Raw genomic sequence first — 11022 nt, 5'->3', positions numbered from 1 at the left:
CTAGGGCTGGAGAGATTGTTCATTGGTTAAAAACATCGGTTGCTCCTCCAGAGGATCTGAGTTCAATTACCAGAACTCAAATGGTAGGTAGTTCATGATCTGTGAAACACTGGTTCCCGGGGATCTGCTGCCCTCTTCTGGCCACTGCCGGCACTGCACACATGTGGTGCACAGGCAAAACACACCTCTTATTTTAAGAGGTCATCATGACTAAGTTGTATTCATCCCAGAGATATAAGATTGGTTTCAAAATGCAAATCAGTATATGTAACGCATCCTATAAGTATTTGCTGGGACAGATGGGGACTGGAGAGATGGCTCAGTGGTTAAGAGCACTCTGACTGCTCTTCCTAGGGGTCCTGAGTTCAATTCCCAGCAACCACATGGTGGCTCACAACCATCTGCAATGGGATCTGATGCCCTCTTATGGTGTGTCTGAAGACAGCTACAGTATATAATATATATAATATAATATGCATAAAATCTTAAAACCAAACCAAACAAAAAAAAATTAAAAACTACTAGAGCAAAATATATAGAACTTCAAGGGCCAGGCAGAGGCCAGGCCAGTTGTGGTGACGCAGGCCTTGATCTCAGCTCTGGGAAGGTAGAGGCAGGAGGAACTCTGAGTTCCAGGCTGTTTTTGTCTACACAGTGAGCTGGACACTAGCCAGTGGTACATGGACACTGTCTCAAAAAAAAAAAAAAAAAAAAAAAAAAAAAAAAGGGAAAGGCACAAGCACAGGCGGAAACTTCCAGAGTGGCCTTCCAGCAACACAGGAGCTAGATCGCCCAAAGAATGACAAGGGACACACGGTCCAAACTCAAAAGCTTCAGCAGAGCAAAGGAAACAGCCACCAAGATGAGCAGACGGCCCCCAGACCAGGGAAAACTTCTGCCGACCACATGTCAGCAGTCAGTATCTAGCTAGGAACAAAAAACACCTACCTAGAGTGTACAAAAAACTGCAAAACTTTAAACACAAAACTGCCCACCAGAAAATGGGTTACTAAACAGTTCCAGAAGAAATACGAGAAGAGGCCGATAAATGTCTTCACTGATCAGCACGGCGTGCTGACCTGCTGTTTCCGACCTGGGCCAGTTCGCCCCTCCTTAGACAACTCCATGGTCACCATGTTGATGCTGAACTTAGTGTTGGTACCCAATCAACATGGCCCGCTATAGTCCACACTTCCTGGGCTCAGTATGATCCCTCTGCCTCAGCCTCCCCTGTAGCTGGGGCAATGGGCAATCACCACCAAGCCAATAAATACCAATAAAGAGTTTTAGGGGGGTTGGGGATTTAGCTCAGTGGTAGAGCGCTTGCCTAGCAAGTGCAAGGCCCTGGGTTCAGTCCCCAGGTCCGGGAAAAAAAAAAGAGTTTTAGGAGCCATCAACATCCTTTGCCATGAGGAAAATGCAAATAACCCTGCTTTGGGATTCCACCTTACTGCAATCAAAGTGGCTGTCAAGACAGGAACGCTGCTGGAGAGATGGTTCAGTGGTTATGAGTGCTTATTGCTCTGCAGAGGACCCAGGTTTGAGTCCCAGCGCCCACACAGTGACTCACACCTGTCTGTACCTCTGGTTCCAGGGTATCTGATTCCTCTGCTGACGCCTAAGGCTCAAACACACACGTGGTGCCCATATACTCGCACACATGTACATATACATTTTTTTTAAACAAGATCTCTCCATAGCCCTGGGTGTCCTGGAATTCACTATGTAGGCCCCCATTATGCCTGGCTTTAAAATTAAATATTAAAAAATAAATAATAGGGTTGGGGATTTAGCTCAGTGGTAGAGCGCTTGCCTAGGAAGCGCAAGGCCCTGGGTTCAGTCCCCAGCTCTGAAAAAAAAAAAAGAACAGAACAAAAAATAAATAATAAAGTTTGTAAGGTGGAGAGATGGCTCGGTGGTTAAGAGCACTGGCTGATCTTCCAGAGGACCCGGGTTAGAGTTCTAGAGCCCACATGGCAGCTCACAGCTGTAACTCCAGCTCCTGGTGACCTGACCCCTGCTCTGGCCTGAGAGCACCAGGACGCACAAGGCGCATGGACTTAAAAGTAGGCAAAACACATAAAAGCCAAAACAAAACAATGAGAAAAAGAGAGAGGCTGGAGAGATGGCCCAGCAGTTAAGAGTGCTTGTTGCTCTTGCAAGAGGATCAGAGATAGGTTCCTAACAGCCATACGGTGTCTTACAGCCACCTGTAACTCCAGCTCCAGGAGCCGATTCCCTCTTCTAGCCTCAAAGATTTCACAATCATGAGGATTGGAGTTCAGATCTCAGCACCTGTGCAACAAGGTATCCACCTTCAAGAGGAATCTGCCACCCTCATATACCAGCATATACATGTGTACATGTATACACATGGACACCAGCATACACATGTATGTGTGCATACACATATACACCAGCATATACATGTATGTGTGCATACACACATACACATGCATACGTGTGTATATATGCATACACATATATACCAGCATACACATGCATGCATACACATGTACACCTGCATACGCACATACACATGCATACATATACACACATGCACACACACATACACATAAAAAAGAGAGTAAGTGACGACAAATGCGGGAGTATGAGGAAAGGTCAATCCTAGTCACTGCTGTTGGTAGCATAAACTGGTGCAGTCATTATGGACGGCAGTATAGAGTTTTCTCAAAAAACTCAAATCAGAACTATCAGATGACCCAGCTATCCTACCGGGCACACCCAAAGGACTCCGAATGTGACCACAGAGTTCTTTGTGCTTCTGTGTTTATCGCTGCTTTGGTCACCACAATAATGAAGTGGAAGCAGCTTAAATGTCCATTGGCAGGTAAGTGGACGAGGGAGGCATAGTGCACACACACAGTTGGATTTTATTTAGCTGTAAGAAAAATGAACTTTGCAGATAAACGAATGGACCTGGAAATGACCCAGAAATGGCCGTATTTGACCCAGACTTGGAAAGCAAACAGCTCATGTTCTTCCTCACTTGGATCTTGGCTTTTAATTTTTACATTTTTAATTATTTATTTACTGTGCGTATGTATGCACAGACACGAATGCTTGCACAAGCAGGCCTACCCATGTGAGTGTGTGTACATGCCGTGGCTGTGTAGAAGCCAAGGGCAGTTATAGGGAATCTGTTGTTTCCTTCCACCGTGCCGAGGCAGAGTCTCTCCTGGGTTCTACTGCTGTGCTGGGAACTCGAGGCTAACTGGCCCCTGGGTTTCCAGGCAATTCCATGGTTAGAGATGAACACCAAATCTAGGAATCAGACGCAGGCCACCAAGGTTGCATAGCACGTGCTCTGCTCTCTGAGTGTCTCCCAGAGATCCGCCTACCTCTGTCTCTGCCTCTTGCCTCCCGTGTGCTGGGACTAAGGGTATGGGGCGCTGCCCGCCGCCCAGCCAGTTTAAAATGTCTATGTCCATGTATTTATGTGCAGTATTGAATGTGAGTATTGGTCATAAGGTTGGAGGGGACAGAAAAGGTTTTATGGAAAGAAGAGAGTATAACAGAATACAGGTCATATGTGACTGGAAGGAGAATTAGGGGTGGAGGGTTCACACAAGGTGGGAGGGTGGGCAAGGGGGGAGTGGGAAAGGAGTAAGGAAGGAGAATTACCAAAAAATTGTGTATCTGAAAATTCAATGAAGCCTATTACTTGGTGGGCTAATTAAACAAATTTTCTAAATTAAGATAACTTACACGCCATGCCAGCAGCCCAACAGTAGACTTGGAAATTGCTGGGCCTTTTTCTGTTTCTGTTCCCAATGGATACATTTTCTTTGTTTCTGCCCACATTAAATTAATTTCCTTAATTTATGAGTTCTATCTAATTGGTAAATAAGATGCCAACAGCCAATAGCTGGGCAGAAGAGACACAGGTGGGGTTTAGGTTTCCTGGGCTTGGGGTGGGAGGAGAACCATGAGGAGAACAAGAAGGTGCAGGAGGAGCAAGGAGAAGCCACCATGGGTTAGGAGTAAAGAAAACGTGACCATGTGGGCTGGCCAATTGGGGTTAAGAGCAGCCCAGACCGAGCATAGTAATATCTGCGGAAGTAGATTCTAATAGCACAGAAGGTAGGTATCTGGCCAGCTCTTGTGCTGTTTAAAGCTTACTGTAAATATAAGGGCTGTGTGTGTCTTTCATCCGGGAACTAAAGGGTCAAAGGCAGGGTAAAACCTGTTGCGATTAAGTCATTTCAACAGCAGTAGCTCAGTGGTAGTCTTGCCAGTCATGTGCAAAGCCCAGGTTTCAAAACTCAGCACCAAATCCAGAAAAAAACTACCACCACCTCCAAAACAAAACCTAATGTGTCACTCACGTGTAATTAATACTTCTCAATTACTCTTTGAAGCCTCATTGACGCTGCCGCCAAACCAGAGAGATTCCTTGCTACAGATTTCTGGGAAGATAGTAGTTGGGAGTCTGTGACGTAAGTTGTGCTTGGTCATTTAGAAATGTACTATAGGGCAGGGAATGTATTTCCATAAAGTGTTCACCCAGCGTACCCAAAACCCTGGGCTTGCTTCCCAGCACATGAACTGGGAGTCCCGTGCCCATCTGCAGTCCCAGCATTTAGAAGGTCAGAAGGATCAAGAGTTCAAGGCCAGCATCAGCAACATGACAACAACAAACCACAAGGGCTAGCGAGATGGCTCTGCAGGCGAGAGCGCTCACTGCACAGTGCTGCAAGTCTGGTGTCCTAAGTTTGATCCTCTAATCTATGTAAAGTGAAAGAAGAGAACTGGGGCTGGAGAGACGGCTCCGTGGTTAAGAACACTGACTGCTCTTCCAGGGGTCCTGAGTTCGAATCCCAGCAACTACATGGTGGCTCACAACCATCTGTAATGGAATCCGATGCCCTCTTCTGCTGTGTCTGTAGACAGAGACAGTGTAATTAATATATAACAAATAAATCTTTTTTAAAAAGGGTGAGAACTGACTCCACAAAGATGCCATCTGTCCCCCACCCTGTGCCTGTTGTGGCATATGTGCACACATACACACACACACACACACACACACACTTGGCTCACCCTCCCTTTGACTCTCGCTTTTGCCCCCCTCTCACGGTGTTTCATCTCCACATGCTCTCTGATCCAACATCAGCAGCCGCAGTTCCTCATACCTGTCATCCCTGTGCCTCCAGCCTCTGCACAAATCAGAGTCCCTTCCCTCTGGTCACCAGAGGCAATAGCACACCACTCATCCTTGAAGACTGAACCCCAAAGCCCCCCTCACCTGGGTGTGTTCTTCTGTTGTTCATTTGCTCAGTTTGGGGGAATTTGTGTGTGTTGGGGGAGGGAAGATGGTATGATTTATTTTGTTTTTGAAACGGGGGTCTCATGTAACCCAGGCTGGCCTTGAACTCCTGATTCTTCTGCCCCACCTAACAAGTGCTGAGATTACAGGTGTCAGAGTTCATTCAGCTCACTGCCACCTCTTAGGTTACAGCTTAATGGCTGCTTTCTCTGAGGGTTTTACCCTCATACCCCAAATTTCAATTTTGTCACATTGATTTATTAAACGTGTGTGTGTGTGTGTGTGTGTGTGTGTGTGTGTGTGTGTATCTGTTTGCACACGGGCTATGTGAGTACATGTGCCTACGTAGCCCAGAAGAAGGGTGCTAGAGTTATAGGCACCTACTTACCGTGATTCCTAGTAGATACTTTCTGTGTGTATCTACTAAAAAGAACATCCGCCTCCCCCAGTCAATTGTAAGCTTTTTTTTTAAAGACTTATTTATTTATTATATATAAGTACACTGTCATTGTCTCTTCAGACACACCAGAAGAGGGCATCAGATCTCATTACAGATGGTTGTGAGCCACCATGTGGTTGCTGGGAATTAAACTCAGGACCTCTCTCCAGCCTGATTATAAGCTTTTTAGGGACAGGAATCTGAGGAGGGCAGTGGTGACACACACCTTTAATGTCAGCACTTGAGAGGGAGTGGCAGGTGAGTTCAAAGCCAACCTGGTCTACAGGGTGACTTCCAGGTCAGCCAGGGCTACACAGAGAGACCCTGTTTTAAAAAAATACAAAACAGGGGGTTGGGGATTTAGCTCAGTGGTAGAGCGCTTGCCTAGCAAGCGCAAGGCCCTGGGTTCGGTCCCCAGCTCCGAAAAAATACAAAACAGGGCTGGAGAGATGGCTCAGCGGTTAAGAGCACTGGCTTCTCTCCCAGAGGTCCTGAGTTCAATTCCCAACAATATGTGAGTCAACAGGTACTTAAAAATGAATAAGTAAGTTTTAAAAACAAGCATTTCATTGATCCACTGGGAGTGTAGTTTGGAATTAAAAAGGAAGGAGGCATCTGTATTTACCGTGAATGACTAGCTGGGTGTTTCAATGCCTTTTATTAGAGTAATAATATTGCAGATTCTATCACATCCATTACACCGTCTACAACTTACTTGTTCTGTTTGAAGAGTGTTCCACTTGTGTGTCTGCATATGTAACATTTTCATGTCTGGTGCCCGATGAGATCAGAAAGCACCAAGTCCCCTGGGACTGAATGGCATTAAAGATGGTGGCGAGGTACCATGCAGGGTCTGGGAACTGAACCTGGGTCCTCTGCAAAAACAAGGGCTTTTTTTTTCTTTTCTTTTTATTTAAATTTTGCATTTTTTTAAAGACAGTGTCTCAACTGTGTATGTCGTCTTAGCTGGGCAGAAAATCACAGGCTGGTCTCAAACTCACCGATATCTGCTTGCCTCTCCCTCTAGGGTTGAAGGTATGAGCCACACTGCTCTGCTCAACAAGCGTCTTTAATTACCAAGCCTTGTCTTCCACCTCCCACACCCTACTAAAGTCTAATTCTCTCACCAGGGTACTCCATTCACCTGTTTGAATTAGGCAGGGCTTAAAATATATAGTAACGTGTGGGAATAATATATATATTATATTATATTATATTATATTATATTATATTATATTATATACAGTAATGTGTATAAAATGGTCTTACCATTGTCTGTTTGTTTGTTTTGTTCTGAGCTCAGGCTAGCATCTGCTTTACTAAGTAGCTAAGGATGGCCAGGTCCGGGTCATCTCTATATGCCAAGTCCTGAGTTATTGCCACACCAGCACTCCTTAGAATGTTTGAGTTTTGGGTGTGGTTTTGTTTTCCCGAACAAGGGCTTGTTTGATTATTTTGGCTTTTTGGAAACAGGATCACTATGTGTAGGCCAGTATTTGTAGTAATTCTCCTGCCTCAGCTTCCTGAGAGCTGGTATTGTACGATGGGTATATGTTACCATGCCCAGCTCACAGTGATTCTTTAAAAAAAAAAAAAGTTATGTATGTGAGTACACTGTCGCTGTCTTCAGACAGACCAGAAGGAAGCATCAGATCCCATTACAGATGGTCGTGAGCCACCGTGTGGTTGCTGGGAATTGAACTCAGGACTCTGGAAGAGGAGTCAGCACTCTTAACTGCTGAGCCATCTCTCCAGCCCAACAGTGATTCTTAAATAAGTTATTCTTCCAAATGAAATTTAAAACAATTTAAACAAATTTGGAAGAAACTTCTGTTGATTTAGATTTGAATTATATTTAATTTATTTATTTCTAAAGATTTTCTTTTTTTTAATGTGTCTGTGTGTGTGTGTCTGTGTCTGTGTGTGTCTGTGTGTGTGTCTGTATGTGTGTCTCTGTATGTGTCTGTGTCTGTCTTTGTGTGTGTGTCTGTGTGTGTGTGTCTGTGTGTGTGTCTATGTCTGTGTATCTGTGTGTCTGTGTCTGTGTGTGTGTGTCTGTGTGTGTCTGTTGTATGTGTCTGTGTGTGTCTGAGTCTGTCTGTGTGTCTGTGTGTTTGTGTGTGTGTCTGTCTGTGTGTCTGTGTGTGTGTCTGTGTCTGTGTGTGTGTGTCTGTGTGTGTGTCTGTGTGTGTATGTGTCTGTGTCTGTGTGTCTGTGTGTGTATGTGTCTGTGTCTGTGTGTCTGTGTGTCTGTGTCTGTGTGTCTGTGTGTCTGTGTGTGTCTGTGTCTGTGGAGGCTAGAATAGAGCACCACATCCCCTGGGACAACAATGACAGGTGGTTGGGAGCTGCCAAGAGGATTGGTAGGTTTCCCGGCCTCTTCCTTTTGAGAACCTACCTGGTTGTAGAGTGCCAGCTCATCAGTTCCACGCACTGGCTCTCCCGGAGCACCATTTAACTCCCAGTCCTCCCATGGGGGCTCACAATATAACTCAGTTCCAGGGGACCCAATGGCAAGCACCAGACACAGACTTACATGCAGGCAGAAAACACACACACCCACAGAGAGAGACACACACACACACACACACACACACACACACACACACACACACACAGAGCATTAAAAAAGTAAGGTACGCAGCATGCCAAATGTGGTGGCACATACCTTTAATCCCAGTACTCAGGAGGCGAAAGACAAGCTGATCTCTGTGAGTTCTGAGCCAACCTGGTCTCCAGAGTGAGTTCCAGGCTCCACAGCAACTCTGTCTAAAGCAGAAGACGAAGGAGGAGAAAAAGAAACAGGACTTCTGAAGTCACAAGAGTCGCATCGTCAAGCTTTGACCTCTGCCTTTGAAGTTTCCCGTAATGGCTGTCAGAAGTTTCTTGGCTCAAGATGACCAGTGTCCGGCTGGAGAGGTAACTCCTATCATGCAGAAGGCAGTGGGTTTGTGTTTCCCCCACACCCTGCACGGTATAAACAGAGCATGGTGACACATGCTGTGATCTCACCACCCAAGAGGTAGGGGCGGGAGTTCAAGGTTATCTTCATCTATATAAACAGGTTTAAGGCTAGGCTGCTCTATGTGATGGTGGGATGGGGTTATGGGTTTTTCTGGGGCTGCAGAGATAAGAATCTGCACTGCTCTTGCAGAGGACTCCAGTTCTACCCTAGCACTCATGTAGAAAAGCTCGAAACTGCCTACGATCCCAGTTCCAGAGGATCTACCCCTCTGGCCTGAGAGGGCAATGTCCTCACATATACAAATACACACATACACGCACACACACACAGACACACACACAGACACAAACATACACACTATACCCACACAGATACACACACAAAGACACAGACACACACACACACTATATACACATACACTATACATACACACTATACACACACCAGCATGCACACACACACAGACACACACTATACACACATACACTATACATACACACTATACACATACATACACACACCAGCATGCACACACACACACCAACCTGCATACACACACACTATGCACACACACACATGCGCATACACCAGCATGCACATACACCAGCATGCATGCACACCAGCATGCATGCACACACTTGCGCACACACACAGATCTAATTGATTGACAGAGGATATGAGCAAACACTGAAGCAGGAAAAGGAAGGATGGAAACACACCTGTCCTCATCATAAACATAGTCACCTCAAGTTCAACAATACAAATTAACATGATATAGAAGATCTTTTCACAGTCAGAAAGTCTGGTAACTATTTGTAAGTTCCAAGGTAACGCATTTCCTCCCGCGGCTGCTGGGGGTATAAACTGTCACAAACTCAGTAGAGAACAGTCCGGAAAAAGCTAATGAAAGTCTAAAAGGTATGCACTCCTTGGTCTAGCATGCACAGTTCTTTTTTTTTTTTTTTTTTTTGGTTCTTTTTTTCCGGAGCTGGGGACCGAACCCAGGGCCTTGCGCTTCCTAGGCAAGCGCTCTACCACTGAGCTAAATCCCCAACCCGCATGCACAGTTCTTGCTGTTTGCAATTACCTGCTGAGCCATCCTACCAGCCCCTACCTATCCTGACAGCTTTCCCTGGAAACAGATGTCTGCATTTGCCTCTCGCTGCAGCCCGGGAAGCTGTACCCCTGTTCCTCAGTGTCCATACTAAGAATCATGGTGTCAAAAAGCCCAAGACCCCCTCTTCTGCTATGACATTCGGGCCTCGGCATAGTCATCATCACAGCTGAGAGCCCAGCAGCCCTGCCAGCAGAGAGAAGAGGCACTAGAGGTGACACTAGAGGAAACTGGGCCCAAATCAGGCATCCTGTCCCCTTAGAGTGACACAGGAAATGCTTAGTCCTCCCTGCAAATTGAAGCTGGATGGGTGCCTGTAGCAAATGCCTGTATTTCCAGCAAGAAGATCAGCAGTTTACGGTCATCCTGGGCTACTCAGTGAGTTCAAGGCTAACCCAGTCTACATGATGCCCAGCTTCAAAATGAAACAGGTCTGGGAGACAGCTTAGTAGTACGGAAGTTACCATGCGCAAGATCTGGGTTCAGTTCCCAGCACCACGAAAATAAAAGTCATAAATTATAAAAACCAGCAACCAGGGGTTAACCTGAGGAAAAGTGGTGAGCAGAACCCCCAAAACGTAAGCGGACCCGCATGGACTCTATGTATGAAGGCTCTCCCTCTCCAGGCCCTAAGATGCTGCAGCGAATCAGCCACTGGTCATGTGCTTCCAGAATGTTCTTCCCTCTCTCAGCATTGCTGTGTCTGGTGCCCTGCAGTAAATCCATCCTTTTCTTCGTGCCCTCAGAATAACTTTAAATTCTTTTCGAACATTCATTTGTATGTGTGTGTGTGCACACGTGTGCAGGTGTGGGCGTGTATGCACGCCTCATTGCAGGTGTGAAATCTGAAGAAACCCCAGGGGAGTTGGTTCTCTCCTTTCCCCGTGTGGGTCACAGGGATCGACTCAGGTCACCAGGCTTGCGGTAAGCACCTTTACCTGCTGAGCCGCCACCCCACCCCACCATCCATCTGGAGAATATTTTTTCAATATTTCTCCAAATCCATTTCTTTTTCTGTTTTTTTCCCCCATATATTTTTGTCTGTTCCCTTAATAAAAAAGCTCAGTGGGGCACTGGGGCTGCACTCAGCCTCCCTAAGACTTCTCTCTTCATCTCTAGGTCAATGTATCATTGTATAACCAGAATTTACTTTCTTTTTAAATTATTTATTTATTATATATAAGTACACTGTCACTATCTTCAGACACACCAGA

Source organism: Rattus norvegicus, chromosome 6, assembly GCF_036323735.1.
Source record: "Rattus norvegicus strain BN/NHsdMcwi chromosome 6, GRCr8, whole genome shotgun sequence".
Taxonomy (NCBI): domain Eukaryota; kingdom Metazoa; phylum Chordata; class Mammalia; order Rodentia; family Muridae; genus Rattus; species Rattus norvegicus.
The sequence above is the reverse complement of the archived record's forward strand: the minus strand, read 5'-3'. Positions refer to the sequence as shown.